The following is a 15,582-nucleotide window of genomic DNA, read 5'->3' on the forward strand; positions in this document are numbered from 1 at the left end:
ATCACTAAGCAATTTAAAAAGATAAGATCCCCTTCTCTTCCCTTCAGTGATTTTGTTTCATTGAAATAAGTTCTAGTAAATTATTACCTTATCACATTTGTAAACATAGAGGATGAAACTTTTTAACTGACAGGGCTGCAAAATGTTTCTGAATGTCATGTAGAAGGAAGGTTTCCTCTATTTGACAGCACTGATCTTTTTCTTGATTGACAATTAAGACTAAATGCAATTCAAGGTTGAAAGTCTCCGTTAGAATTGTTGTGAAAATGTGTTTGTGTAATAAAAATTATTCTTACAATTGCCAATTTAGACAGAATAGAAAAAGAGCCAAATTTTTAAAAAGTCACACAACTTTAAAACTGGTCTTCATGTTCAAGTGTTTCAAATCAGGTATTCTGAAACAGATAATTAAGATCACCAGTCACACTGGAGAGGCAGGCCTACGCACTTTATATAACTATATTAAGTTTTGCCACAGTGATTTGGCAAACATGAAATATCTACCATGGCAGAAAACAGACAGCTAGAAAGGATGCTCTGTGTGGAGTAACAGATCATTCACTGACTAGAGAAAATGGGTCCTGTTAATTAATAACTATAAAAAAGAACTAGGAGCTGGTACTTCAGGCAACTGCTTCCAGAATGTATTTTTAAATACATTTAAATTGGTTGACATTGTCAAAATGACTGGTATGTGTAAAAGAAAAATATGTAACCCATAGACCTATGTCAGAAACACAGTAGCCACAGCAGTATAATTATTAACTTTGGTTTCCATAGTTTACTCATTAAAGAACAGATAAGCCCTGCTTCCCCCCCCAGACTTTGCTACCTGAAAAGGGGAAGAAAACAAAAAAGAAAGAAAAAACTGTACTATTTGTATTAGAAACAAAGGAATGCCATTGCCTGTTAAAACAATACCATGCAAGCTTTGCAGATAGAAGTAGAGAGGGTAATTCAATATCAAAGTAAAATATGATTTTTTCATTAAGAAGAATGCATTTAGTCCAACAAGGAAGTGTTCTTTACACTTTCAATGTAAACTAATAGAAAAGGTCAACCAATACTCCCTTTTAAGGATGCCTCATTGAATGAGTTAAGTTTTAAAAGTATGTTGATTTTGCATTTCTTATTCCAGTGCTACAAACTCGGTCTCAATTCTGATATTAGGGTCTTTCTCACACAGTACTGAGTTATAGCTAACTCAATTAGACCCTCAATAATACCCATGTAATCCCATTCCATTTAGCAATCTGCACATATACAATTCATTGACGCTTTCTTTACAAGAAGAAACACTGGCAATTTCCTCAACTCTGCTGGCCTGAGGACTAGCAAAAGTAAACAGCAATTAAATCTTTGACACTAGTCAGCAGATACTCTGAAAGACACAAAAGAAATGTATTTGTTTAAAAAGACCTGTCAATACACTTTAAGTTACTTTTAATAACAGCACTTAGCATATTTGACATAATCTTTGATAATAACTACGTGAAATCAAAAAGATTGTGAAGGTCTCTATTTCTCTCCTTGCGTATGTTTACAAAAACTACTTATGTAACATACTGATACTATCTTAAAATGTGACTATAACAACAGCGCTATTCTCCCAGGGCCAGACCAGAGACAGGATTACTCTTGCAGCACACTGCGAACACTTGCAGTAGTTAGCACAGGGGGACAAACATGCATATCTTTGCCTGTTTCATTTTGTATTGAGGAGTAGCAAAATTAAATAAAAAAACTTGCAAACCTTACATGCAAAACCAACTTGCAACTTTTGTAAGAAAAATTATTAACAGCTGTAAATATTTCTACCATTAATGCCATGCTGCACTGAAAGACTGTGTGGTATTTGACAAGCCATTATTTGACACAAGGCAATCATACGAAACTGCAACATAGCATGAGGAGCAGTAGACCTGTATCACTGTGGCGTGGTCAACCTCCGCAAGTACCTAAAATACCTGCAGTAAAAAATGATATCTACCTTTAACACCACAGAAATGTAGAAATTGTGAAAACTTTATCAGGAACATAATGGAAACAATACTTTGCTGAACAGCCTCAGGAAGGAAAGTCAAGGCACTAGCATGTAACATTTGTCCCACTACATTTCAATCTTTGTGACACTTTTCCAGCAAATGCTGAACAGCATCTGTTCAGACTCAAGAGCACTCAGAGACAAGACTACTGGTCACTAAATGGGAAAGCCTCCTATAAAATACTTTTATGTATGACTTTTTTCCTTTCTAAAAAACCCTCTTCTCTCTTCTGCAACACTGAATACTTCCGTTTAAGCTACTCTAGGAAGTAAAGGCAAAGGCCTCCTTAATATAACCATATACTCTCCCACACCAATCTCAAAAAAGAGCAAGACCTACTCTTCCCCCCCCCCATTCCCACTATAATTGTATGTGACATGTTAACACGTATCACAGGCTCAAGAGAATTATTTACTGTTACTTTTAGGATGAATGCACGCTTAATTATTACCTCTATATGTGTTTTGGCAATGACCAAGTATGTATAAGACATCAATGAGATGTTTTATAATGTCCTAAGGTAAGTTTTTCTCATCAAGATAGAAAGTTTCTTCCAGCTCAGGAAAGTTACACAGTGCTAGGCAGCTACAGAGGTATTGCAAACCCTGTTTCAACGCTCTTAAAAATTTGTAAGGTTCTTGAAACACAGAAAATGCACTGGTCTTTGTGGGGGAATGAAAAGGTATTAAATTTTTCTTAGTCTTATTAATGTCTCTTTTTTCAGTCTTGGAGCCAGGTACTGGCTTTTTGGCCAAGAGTCGTGTCTGTTAAGCTCAGAAATTAGCAGTTAGGAATACTTTTCATCCCATTCTAATTTTCAGTGCTCTGAAGCATTCATGCTTTAACTCGTAGTCGTCCTCCTGGAATTCAGGCTTGCATACTCATAGAGAAAACAGGAGAAAGAACATGTTAGGGAAAAAATGATAACAAATTACTATTCCTGCAGCTTCCTATTTTTTTAGGGGAGTGAGAAGCAAGGAAGGCTACCAGAAAGGTCAACACAGTAAATGTTTTTCAGTGGGGCTGGAAGGAAGACACATTCTGGCTGCTAATCTGGTTTAAACTCAGATTGGGTGATTTAAACTAGACTGGAAGATATAGTTAGACTTTGTTATGGGAACTCTATGTGAATACATCTGCGTACTAACAATCGTTTAGCTCATGCTGTGCTATATAATCACTATATCCTATAATCACTCCAGCACAGATACAACCTCTGAGTTGCAGGCTCTTCTGCTCCCTTCACAACAGCTGCCCAGCCTCCCGGTTATACAGTACCCTGACCTCAGATGCTGCTGTACCACTGGGGCATTTTATGAAAAGTTACATGTTTGTAATGAATTGATTTCTTTTTTTCCATTTGAAACTAAAGGCCAAATGCTGCTGCCCCTTCATTTTTGAGTTTCAGTTACACCACCTCTATAAAAACAATGCCTTTGAGCTTGAAAGACTTACGGTCAGACCCCTTAAGCTGCTGCATTTTTTCCATGTAACAAGTAGTCTCACTTTACTGTGCAGTCTGAGAGACAAACGTTACTAGAAACACTGCAAGGTCATCAGCCACCACAATAATGTAAATATAATCCCTGCTATATTTCTGTTGTGTTTAGTATTTGTTGAATATGCAAACCTGGAAAGTGTTACATCTCAGCCAAACTTTGTGAAACCTTTGAAAGACTGTCTCTTCGTATGTGTCTAGAGGATGAAAGGTTTTAGGGAAAGAAAGGATGCCATCTTACTGAGGCCTCTCCAAAACTTTTTTTCCTACCATCTAAAGTAATGAATGACACGTCAAGCCAAGAGAACCGTTGCTAAAATTGCTGGACTTGGGGAAGTTGGGTATTCTTATTAAGGGCACTGAACTTAAAAACTGCTGTATGTGAAGGATTTGCCGTAGTAGTCAACATTTTGTCATTTCTTCTTCCATAATCTACACGGAACGGAGAAAACTGAGCATGGAGAAATAAATTTTACGAGAAGGAATGAGGAGAGGGATGAGGTTGTGGGGGGTTTTTTTCTTATTTTTTTCCCCTCATTTAGCAGCTTTGCCATTTAGCCGCTTTATATCGCACTTATGCTTTCACCGACGCCCTCTACCCACGCATATTTTCAACCTGACGCACTCCGCGTTTGCAGCATAAAGTTTGAAAGGCCAGAAACTGCCGGGTACTTACAAACCCCCCGCCCTCACCGACGGGCCCCGCGTTCTGCAGAAGGGAGGCGGCCGGCCGGCCACGGGCCGCCCCTGCCCATTACCACTCTGCATTGCCCGGGCCCTCGGCACTGGCTCCCGGCCGCTCTGAGGCCCAAACAAACGCAGCCACACGCCACCGCCAGCTCAGGCTGGATGCTGGCGAGGCCCAGCCCGCCCCGGGGCCGCTTCCCCCGCAGGCCCTCGGCGGAGACGAGCCCTGAGAGCGCGGCCTCCACCCCCTGCCCGCGCCACCACAACTCACCGCCCCAGGGCCGCCTCCACCGGCCGCCGCGCTCCCGCCCGCGAAGGGAGGCGCGGAGCAGCCAGGGCGGAGCTGGGCGCCCGCCTGCCCCTCTGCCGCCCTGAGACGGCGGGGGGCGCCCGTCCCGCCGCCGCCCGCGGGCACTCCCTCGCGGCGTCTCAGGTGAAGGGGCGGGAGAGCCCTGAGGGAAATGGCGGCCCCAGGGGGTAGAGAGGGCCCTTCCCTCATCGCCCGCCCGGGGCAGGGCACCGACTGGGCCGTGAGCGGCCGAAGAGAGCGTGAAGCTGCGTGGCCCGAGATGGGTGAAGTCCGGCCCCGCGTCCGGAGCGGGAGGGGGCTGTCCGTGGCGGGTTTCCCGCGGGCGCCTCCTCGCAGGTGCCCCAGAACCGCCGGGGGAGCGAGGAGCGGGACGCGGGCGATGGCATCGGTGGGCACGGCCTGGAAAACGCGGCGGGAAGGGAGCGCGCCCTGCCACGGGCCGCCGGGCCTCGGCCCCGAGGGTGAGGTGATCCGCCAAAGCGCAACGTTAGTCATGGTACCGAGGCTGGCGACTGAGGTGGCACTGAGCAAAGGTCTCGCCGATGCACCATGCGGGTGAAAGGCTGCTGCTGGGTGAGAGGTCTGCTCGCAAAGTGAGGCACAGCAACTTGGCTGAACGTTTTAGAAATGTCTCCTGATTTCCAAGTTCTGGTGGATTTTTTGTCAGAACTTGGATTACGATTTTTCTGATCTCTTCGTGCTCAAATATTTCTTGATATGGAGCTACACGCACACATATATGTAGCATCTCCAGAGCAACATAAAAATTCACGCTCAGTGTAAACTGGGCTAACAAGTTACCTTCTTAGGTCTGTCTTTCTGGAAGGAATGAAGTGTCAAAATCATTAACAATCACCTCATACCTAAGTTAACCCCTTATCAGGAAAAGAATGGGTTTTCCAGGTTTCTTAAGGTATTCCACAAAGTCACAGGATTTGCATTTCTAAGGTTCCCTTCACAAGCAGGACAGAGACTTACTCCATTCATAAATGAAAATGTTCCCTTTAATCAGCACCTCATCATCGCTAAATTTGATTATTCAGTTAGAAAATATATATATATATTTGAAATGTCTTCGCAACCTATTTTTGCTGCTTTTGTAAATCTTTACAAAACCGGTTTGCCTTAATATCAACATCACTGTACAGAGCTTTAAGAAAGAGAAAGGTTGTAAACTCTGATTGATTTTTGTATGCTAAGTAACATTGTGATCTTAACATCCAGTATCTCAGACCACTGCAGAGCTGAAAGAACCTCACAAATCAGATTTTTACAGGGGCCTGGAGTGACATTATGTGTCAAGTGCATTTCTTGTTCTAAAATGTTCAGTAATACAGATAAATATTTTAAAAAGAACTGTACAAGATAATAAGAAAACACTTTCTATAGCTAGTCCTCATTGTTTTTTTTTAAATGTTGATGCTAGAAAGAGGTCTAGTATTGGTAATAATCACAAAGAGATGGATTAGCAGGCAGAATGCAGATATTATCAACTGCGATAGATACATCTACTACTTGGATATCATTACTGTATGTGTTGTGTTATATATGTAATCATTATATATATTCGTATAAAATGAAAGAGTGAAAGCTGATTGAAGAGAACCAGTGTCATAGAACGAACTAGAACACCTCTACTTGGATGTAGAAATACTCTGACAAAACCAGAACAAAATAGAAAAATTAAGAAAAGAGTCCCAGCTATTATTTTTTATCCTAAATAAGACGCACGAAGAACTTAACACTTTATTCCTTTTTTCTGTCATGCTTTTTGAGAATTCTCGTGGTTTCAAACACGGTGCTCCTGCTGGCAGAGAGGACATCTCCAGGCATCCACCGGAGGGCAGCAGATCCCAAACCTTGCCATGTCACAAGGCGGTTCAAAAAGGAAAAAACAAAAAAAAAAAGAAACTTTAGCCTTCCGTTGGCCGTTCGTCACATCGATGCCCATATTTTCTACAGAATATCGTGTACAAAGCAGACATCATGGGGAAATCCACTCAGTGTTACATTTTCCGGGCTCCTGCACGACACTACTACTCTAGGTCCGTGATACAGATAGCTGAAGGGATGTTGTTAAGATACTGCTGATTCATCCTCAGCTGATGAAACAAGCACTGTTTGTGTCTTTACCCTGTTAAGTGATGCTCAGTGTTTGCCAGATCAGCTGAGATAATGAAGAATAAAGGCGGTTTTAAAGTCTCGTCTGCCCCAACTGGCTCTGACATTTCATCTCTTGCAAGACACCTGATTATGTGATTCCTGTTGGTAAAACAGAATCTTATGAGCACATGAGTTAATAGGATCCACTGCAGTTTAACTAACATGGCAAAGGCAATGTTGTCTGCTCGTTTAGTTACAATTCTATAGCATCTGGTGCAACAGTTTTGGTTTAAATGTCAGCTGAAGTAATATGAAAAACATATAACAGGTCCAACTTATGCAACAATCAGAGTCCACTGTAGTGATGGACCACTATGAAAATTCTGATTGCTACCTATTCTCAGTAGCATTTTTTCCAAGCTCTCCCCCAAAATTGACGATTTAATTTCTTTAACTTAATGGCATTTTGTGCTTTAAGCAGGAAAGGCTCACTTTGTATACCAGTCAGAAGGTCTTTGTCGTGGTTTAACCCCGCAGGCAGCTAAACACCACACAGCTCTTCACTCACTGTCCCCCCCAGTGGGATGGGCGAGAGAATTGGAGGAAAAAAAAGTAAAATTCCTGGGTTGAGATAAAGACAGTTTAATAGGACAGAAAAGGAAGGGAAAATAATAATAATAATAATAATAATAATAATAATAATAATAATACAAGAATATACAAAATAAGTGATGCACAATGCAATTGCTCACCACCTGCCGACCAATGCCCAGCCAGTTCCCAGGCAGCAGTCACTGCCCCCCGGCCAACTCCCCCCAGTTTCTATACTGAGCATGATGTCATATGGTATGGAATGTCCCTTTGCCCAGTTTGGGTCAGCTGCCCTGGCTGTGCCCCCTCCCAGCTTCTCACTGACAGGGAATGGGGAGCTGAAAAGTCCTTGACTGGTGTCAGCACTGCTCAGCAGCAACTACAACATCAGTGTGTTATCAACATTATTCTCATCCTAAATCCAAAACACAGCACTGTACCAGCTACTGGGAAGGAAATTAACTCTATCCCAATTGGAACCAGGACAGTCTTGAAGGAGGCCTGTCTCAACAGCGTTAGAGAAACTGATGAAGCAGTTCAGCCTTGCCACACTTTCAGCGGTGTGAAGGGCCAAAACTTCTGTTTCAAAGACTGCTATCTTAAAAGGATTTTCCAAGTTCTGGCGCAGTAGGGAAAACAGGAACACTGACATCTGAGCCTAATGATTAAGTCAAGTCTTTTGAATTCAGCGTTCAACAGTATTCATAAAATTAAATCTGTCCTGAATCCCAGGACTCAGCTAAAGTAATAAATTTAGGTATGGCGAGGAATTTGCTTTTTCAAATTTATCTTTCCTACTTAGAAGTAATATTTATTTCCATATTTAAAATAAATAATTTTCCCAGCACCCGCATTAAGCTTTTCTGGCTTTTTTTAAGCACCCCAAGTATCTCGTACTGACTTTCAGTTTAGAAGCAGCTCACTCATTTTGCAAGTGCACAGTAATGCATCCTGAACATTTGATACAAGTCTTGCATGGCTGGTCTAACTGCTTAACACATTCATTAGAAGTAAGAATTAGTGCATTTTTAGGCTAATTTAATATAGTCCAGCTCCATCTTATTTGTAAAGCAGCAGTGGTAGTCAGGAATCTCTACACTTCAAAACACATTAGTGAGAGGCAGTTCAACTGAAGAGGAGAAAATTACTTGGCAGAACTTGGATGCACAAATCACACTATTAACAGTCCATAGAAAATCAGCTGACTTCAGCTCTGTTTTGTCCGTCGGAGTTTTCTACCCTAGCTGCAGTAGATAAGACTCTAATGAACCTGTATCTTGGTCAAATCAAAGTAGAGATGAAAAACATAAAATTTAGATCAGCTTTCCCTTGGGATACAGCCAGTACTTTCCAAAGTGGTATTATGCAAGTCATAAAAATAAAACCTTACACGTGGCAGTTCAAAAATGCACGTATGTGTTGTAATTTCCTTCTTACATGAATTTCGGGCCCTGAGGATTTTTTTGTCAGGAGGGAAAAATATTAAATTACTGATGGGACATCTAAGTCTTTGACACAGTCTTGTTTACTAACAAGAAATGGATGAAAGCCTGTTTTTCTGATCACAAAAGCAACTGGGCAGAAGATGAGAGAATTTCTTTGCTCACAATTCCTCTTCTTAGTATCTTCTTCTATTCCTTTTCTTCCTCAGAACTGCACAACTGTGCTGTGCTAACAGTCCTGCTTTTCAGGCAAAAGCACAGGAAGACATGCTGATGTCTGCAGCAGTTCGGTGTCCAGGCCTGTACTCGCGCCTGTGCAATAGGTTAGGCAGGACACCCACACACCTCTCAGCCGTGGATAATTTGGAGTCTCTCGGGTGGGAGGTACCATCCTCACCAGCCCATTGCCATGCTGCCACTTCACAGTCTGCCGTTTTGTGGCTGTAAGCCCTGTTCAAGAAGAATCGTATGAATCTTGTCTTTCGCAAATATTTATTAAAGAGGTGTTCTGAGAAATTAGCGTGCCATCTTAAGTACAATGTACGATAATACAGATGAAGAAATACAGCCCGAATATCTCGCAGGCCTAACTTTATTCCTGAAGGCTGAGTCCAGCCAGCATCTGGATTGGGGAAGAGGATGTGGCTATCTGACTGCTCCCACACTGTGTGACTAACACTGGGTTGCATCAGAGGAGTCTAGGAAGCTGGAAATACTGCAGTGAGAATTTCCTATATTACTCACAGTATGCAGTATTAAACAAATGTATAAGACTTTTCAGTCGTTTGGGGTGAGCTGTATGACTCGTGTCTAACCACATTTTTTTATGATTAAGCATCCCAAATATGTGCCAAGGACCTCCTCATATGAGGCTGTGCTGTACGCGTTTATTATTTACTTTGATTCTCATTCAAAAATAATGACTTTTTCTTTTCTTTGCCCGGTAGGCTGCACTGTAACGATTTACTTATCAGATAGTAGCTACTGCGTATGCTTGGCACTATTTTGAAAAAGGTATCATAGCCAATTAGTTTGATCCTGGAGTTCAGATTATCCTGGCTTTGTTGCCTCTAAAGATCTAATCTCAGCAGGTGCTGAGAGCACTCCAATTTTAAATGACCTCATACATTTTGTGTATCTCAAAGAAACTTGAATGCAACTGCAGAGTGACACAGGTGGTGGATAACTCTAGCATTTCTTAGCAGTATCCATAAACAAATTAATATTCATTTATTTGGATATTGTTCATACTGCCAAGGCTGATTTTAAACTATGTCTCTGTATCTTTGACTTCTTTATAAAATTCTATATTTTTATGTTGTGATGGTTTGTGGACAAAATTGGCTTTTTTTTTCCCTGTGAAATCAAGCCATTAGTAATGAAAATGGATATGACAACGGAAATATTTTCTGACAGATTCCAGAGGTGCCTTCTTTGTATTTAAATTTGTGTAGAGATACTTTGGTATAACAGACCTTTTTGTCTTATTTTTTCTGTGTTCTCTAGAAAACAGAAGGCAAATTTCTGCTTGAGATGTAGCAGCGGCATGTTTTATTACGGATTCCTCAAGCTACCAGAAAGTGATTCTGTGACATTTTTGCTGGCAGGGGCTACAAGTAGTACAGAACTGATGTTTTCACCTTCTGGAGGGGTATTGGGGAATAAATCTTTCAGATAAATCACTGGCCAACCTCAAACGACACATTAGGAAAGAAGACTGAAGAGAATGAGAAAAAAAGATCCAGAATGAAAGTGTGCTGAAAGACAAACAAATTGCCTTTGGTCTTTTGATCTAACAACTTCCCTGAGGATCTGAGTCTGCAAGGCGCAGAGGAGATCCTGCTTTATCGTAAGGGCAAGTTAAATGGGAAAGAGCTTATACTGGTTGATCCCAAATTGGGTCTTTCAAAATTATGCAGATTAAAGAAACCCTGCAACCAGAAGTGTTTAAAGTGATCAGGTTAATTTTGGTAGCACCAAAGTAGGGAGCGACATCACACATAAACTACACTGCAGTTCTGAGGGAGCAGCAACTTCTGGTGAAAAAACAGCTGGGGACTATAATCAGCAACAGAAGGTTATTTGAAGGGGATGACCCTCTTGAGCTGTCTCAGTTGAAATCAGGGCTGCACGTCTGCAGCCTAACGAGTAAAGTAACAGTGATTACATAAAACAACACAGTAAGTAGTTTCCTACTGGAGGACTTCTGATTTCTAGTGTGTTAACCTCCACAGCAAGCATAAAGTTGTCTCCAGACAAGTGCTGAATGGACTAGAAATGCAAGACTTTGCAAGAGTGCTGAGCAAACAGAAGCTGGTGTTAATGAAATATTTACTAGGTGTAAAATTCTTTCACCTCTGTGCAAGGTGAGTGAAATATAAAAAATAAGATAGCATAGGTGAAAGAAAGACCTAGGACACTTGTGAGAAGCCAGAATCTGCATAAGAATACATTGAAGTGTATTTCCTGTGTTTTCAGCAGAAAATTATGTGATATAGAGTTTCAAGTGCTGGATTCTTAATTGCACTTTTATGACTTGTAGTTGCGATACTAGAACTGTACAGTGGAGTCAATGCATTTGTAAACAACAGGAGTGAATGGTATCAGAATCCCAAAGCACTAAGTTTTTCTGTTGTTGTTAGTATCGTTCTAGCAGATGTGCATCAATTTTTAGTAATGCAGTATTAAGTGTCATGTGTGAACTGTTCATGCCTGTAGGGCTACTAGAGCCAACAAACCTTTATTTTGTGTTGAAAGCTCTTAGGAGACGAATACTCGTATTTAGTTGCTCTACTTGAAGTCCACCTTAGATGTTTGCTTGGAAAGTCTCAGAGAAAGACTTCACAATTAGTCAATAAGAATAAGATGCCAGGATCACCAGGAGGCAAGAATGCAATACCATCTAAAAGAAGCAGAGAGTAATCCTTATTTTTAAGCATTTAAAAACCAGGTGATGACTGGAAAACATCCTGCTGAGAAAAGCATTGCTTATGGTGCCTTATGCTGTATACTTTTTTTTATTTCCTTTCCCTGTTGCTGTTACTCAGGATGTCTCCTTGATCCTGACATTCTGGTTTCTTCTTTGTTCAAGCCTTTTATTTCTTCTCCGAACTCTTTGAAAATGGTTTTTTTTCCATGAGAAATATTTCTTATATGATCTTTTCTAACTAGACCTTCAGTGTGCTTAACACAGGCTTTGTTCAGGAACCACCTACTGTGTGGTTCCTGTCTTCTAATGAAGGTTTATTCCGGTTAACCTCAGTATGGCTTTCAGCACTGTTACCTGTTCTACATTTTAACGTTGAGTACCACTTTGATCCAATCCTTTGACAGTTTTTCTGTGGAACGTCTCCGTCTCCCTTTTCAAAGTAAATTTCTCTGACTGGGAATATTGTTTTAAGATTATATCTGTATTTTCTACTCCCCTTCCCCCATCTTTAGCTCGGTCGTCATCTTCCTGTGTTTTGAAGTCCACCAAAAGCCTTCATTCAGCAGAGTATGTGAACAGAATCTTTGTTCAGCAAAATGCTTAATGATGTTTTTCAGTCATGTTTGTACAAGTGAGTTAGGAGCACATGTAGCACTGCACTGGGAGCAGTTCCTGTCCTTGTGGAGAGCAAGAATTAAGCACAATCTTACTCATTTATCTCTGCAGTTCTCTCTCACCTTCCTCTTAACACTCCCCCTCCCTCAGTTGTGAACAGTATACCAACAACTGCATGACTTGAACGCAAGACAGCTGTATCTGAATATGGTAGTTTCCATCAAAACCCCCTGTAAAATGTCATACTCTGATTATTGCTAGCAGTTTGGAACAGATGGCCAGATAGGAAGTGTAGCACTGAATTAAAATTCACTGTAGCACTGTTCTTGGTTTCCATTAGAGTCACAGAAAGTACGGCTGATGTTTCTCTCCCTTAAAAAAAATTAATCTTTTTTTCTGTGGTGCTCTATATACACACACTCTACAAAGAAATGCCTGTTGGTCTAAGTGAAAGGTGTTTTTAAATATCGACTTAACTTTATCTGGCATGAGGGTCCAGTTGACACTTAAGAGTTGTCAATTAAAATCAGCACGGTCTGTGTAGAGAAGGTCTTTGCAGACAACAGATCTATACATACCCATTGTCTGCAAAGTGAGGTTCATGCTAGCAACCCTATATACTGTACATTCCTGGGGTTTTTAGGCTACCTGCACTGTAATGGGCCAAAAACCATAATGTTAACATGCTGCCGTCACTTTGTCTGCACTCACTTCCTCACAGGTAGACACAGAGAATAGGCAGCAGCGCAGAACAGAGAAAGAAAAAGAACACTCTGTCTTCTCAAATGTCTGCTTATGTATGGTGTTGTTCTTGGGGTACCTTATGAGCTTGATGCTTTTTCACTGAAGTACATCAAGCCATCTCCTACTCTGAATGACTGTAGTGCAGCTCAAGAGCTAACCTGTCAGGGTTTTGGAGTCGATATGAAATGGCAGGCCCTAAGACTACCAATTTTAGCAACATCTACAGCTTTGAGATATTCCTGTCTTGAGCAGAAACTAAATGGATATTCCTGTCCAGGTGATGCTGGATTAAACTTCTATGGTTACCATATTCATTTGATAAAATAAGAAGACCTTTGCTAGTTCCTTACTGTCCAAAGCTGTCTGGAAGGAGCAGGGGTCTTGCCTAAGTTAGAGGCAGAGGATTTGGGTAAGTCCCTCCAGTGCAGGCAGAGCTGTGACTGCCCACGGATCCAGCAGAGGGAAGCGGTGTTCTAAAATACCCACCCCGCAGCGAGAGCCTTTTTTGTGAACTGCACACCACATTATTGCACCAGGAAATCGATGATCTGGAGCGTATGTAACATGTGATTTATAAATTCTCAGGAGACAAAGAAGCTTTAGCAAACGCCAGAAAGAGCAAGTGTGATAATAATCAGGATGTGCCAGGGAATGAAATTAAATTGTATGGAGAACTATGAAGCTCACATGGTTTTTTATTCTCTTTAGGAGAATAAATGGTAGTGTGGCATAAAGGGTTATGATCTGCTGGTTCGTGCTTCAGCGAACTATGAAGCTGTAGCCTTTCATATCAAAAGATGGGATCTTGAGAAACAGACGGTCAGAAATGCATTCGGTGATCACAAGGCAAGTTGTCATAGGGTGCTTTAGTCAAAGGACTGGCTCAGCTTCAGGTAACTGCTGCCAGCGCGATTGCCAATCAAGATGCTGTTGCTCCTGCAACTCTAAGCACTACTGGAGGGTTAAAAGACAAGTATAAATATCACCTCTCTGATATTAAAAAATGTTCAATAGAAGAATATTTTAAAGTGAAATTTTGACTATAAATATTACCCTCTTTAAATATACAGGACTGCTATATAGTTTTCCCTTTCTTACTAGATGAGATTTCCCCAAATTGTACAGGTGAAGGCATGAAGCAGATGCTCAGGACACCCATTAGTCACACTGAGCATAACATTTGAAACTGTTACTTCTTTTAAGATTCAAAGCTGGCTTCGTAACACCTAAACATCAAGTTAAAAAAGATCAGGGGGTGGCGTCATGTGTGAAATGAAACTCGACTTCCCCTGGATCGTCAAGCTGTTGTTTTTCAGTATCTTATAAATGGCTGTGACAAACAATTAGAAAGGGTATTAGAACTTGAAGAACATTTTCCAGATAATGTTGCTTGAAAACGACTGGAAGAAATTAATCCTAAAATAATTGCACTAAGATATCTCCGAAGATGAACTTGATGTGCTAGGTATACAGACAGGAGCTGCACAGCTAAAAACAGCGTTGTTTTTGAGTAGGCGGTTAACAAAATATTTGCTTTGCTCAGATATCATCGCTCTCATTTGTGGGGTGTGATTGATGAGTTGAGTGCTCCCCTTGTGCTTCCCCAGGAGCTACTCAGTGGCAGAGTAATAAGAACCAAACCTAGAAAGTTGGGCTGCAATCTTTTGCTCAAGCAATTATGACCCTTATGACCATTAACTTCAGTGTCCTGACTTAATTCAATACTTTTATAGTTTAGCACAAATAGTTCTTGGTTTTATAGTTTAGCACAAATAGTTCTTGGTTTTATAATTTAATTAAACATTAATTTGTCTTCCTAGCCTATTGCTGACAAAAAGAAAATGTGGCAGATCCTGGGGACAGACTTCATTTTTGAATTAGTAGAAAGGAAGCTCATAGAATAAGATGTACGTTTGTTTATTTTGCTCACAGAAAGGGAAAATAGTTCCAATAAGGTAAAATGGATTAAATCATTCCTCAGGGAAACCCTAATAGAGGCAAAGAATTGTCTTGATGGTGGAAACCGAGATACAGCCGGCTAAGGAGGTGGCAAGTCATGAGGCGAAAGGGAATTGGTCTCCTGGGAAGACTGCTGGCCTGCTGTCTGCTGCTTACCAAACCTTACCAACGGCTCTTGGAGCAGTAATTGCAGACAATGCCACGCTCTTGTCATCGTTGTGATGACAATAGCAGCTTCTCTGCGGTTAGATTACCATCAAAGTACAACGCCCTAAGTAGAAGCGATCAGCCTAAAACAAATACAGAACAAGTACATTCTCTGCTACGCTGCCAGTACGACTGCAAACTAGTGAAACAAACGTGCATGTTTTTTTTACAACATACCTGTTTGCATTAGCGTTTCTATGTGTTCGGGTTAAAAAGCGAGCTTCACTTTTATTTGTCATTAGTCTCACTTTTGGCTCAACTGCAATGCCTGTGTTTCAAAACAAGCACATAAAGTATGTTGTATTTTAATGGCTCTTTTAAGTTGGAACTAATAATAATAGCTAAATGTGTACTGAATATGATTTGCAAATGGTTATTTTTGCAGAATTTAGTGTCTGTGCCGTTTAAATGAAGTTTTTTTTGTAGAGCTGTGAATAAAAGGATTTTGGTAG

The 15,582-nt window shown here is 40.9% G+C and overlaps 1 protein-coding gene across 4 annotated transcripts in view; it reads right to left on the bottom strand.

Annotated features, from left to right (window-relative positions):
- KYAT3 (kynurenine aminotransferase 3) overlaps nucleotides 1-4,566 on the bottom strand; it is a 28,037-nt gene extending 23,471 nt beyond the window's left edge. For 2 of the 4 annotated variants that reach the window (XM_076340561.1, XM_076340564.1), the window contains exons 1-2: nucleotides 4,502-4,529; nucleotides 1,923-1,967 (exon numbers count right to left, since the gene is read on the bottom strand). The gene's annotated coding sequence lies outside the window, so the exon portion shown is untranslated. Of the gene's footprint in view, nucleotides 1-1,922; nucleotides 1,968-4,501 lie in introns of all 4 variants that reach the window. The other 2 variants (XM_076340563.1, XM_076340565.1) reach the window with 2 other exon arrangements.
- Nucleotides 4,567-15,582: the final 11,016 nt, after the last annotated feature.

The sequence above is a fragment of the Aptenodytes patagonicus genome, chromosome 5 (assembly GCF_965638725.1).
Source record: "Aptenodytes patagonicus chromosome 5, bAptPat1.pri.cur, whole genome shotgun sequence".
Taxonomy (NCBI): domain Eukaryota; kingdom Metazoa; phylum Chordata; class Aves; order Sphenisciformes; family Spheniscidae; genus Aptenodytes; species Aptenodytes patagonicus.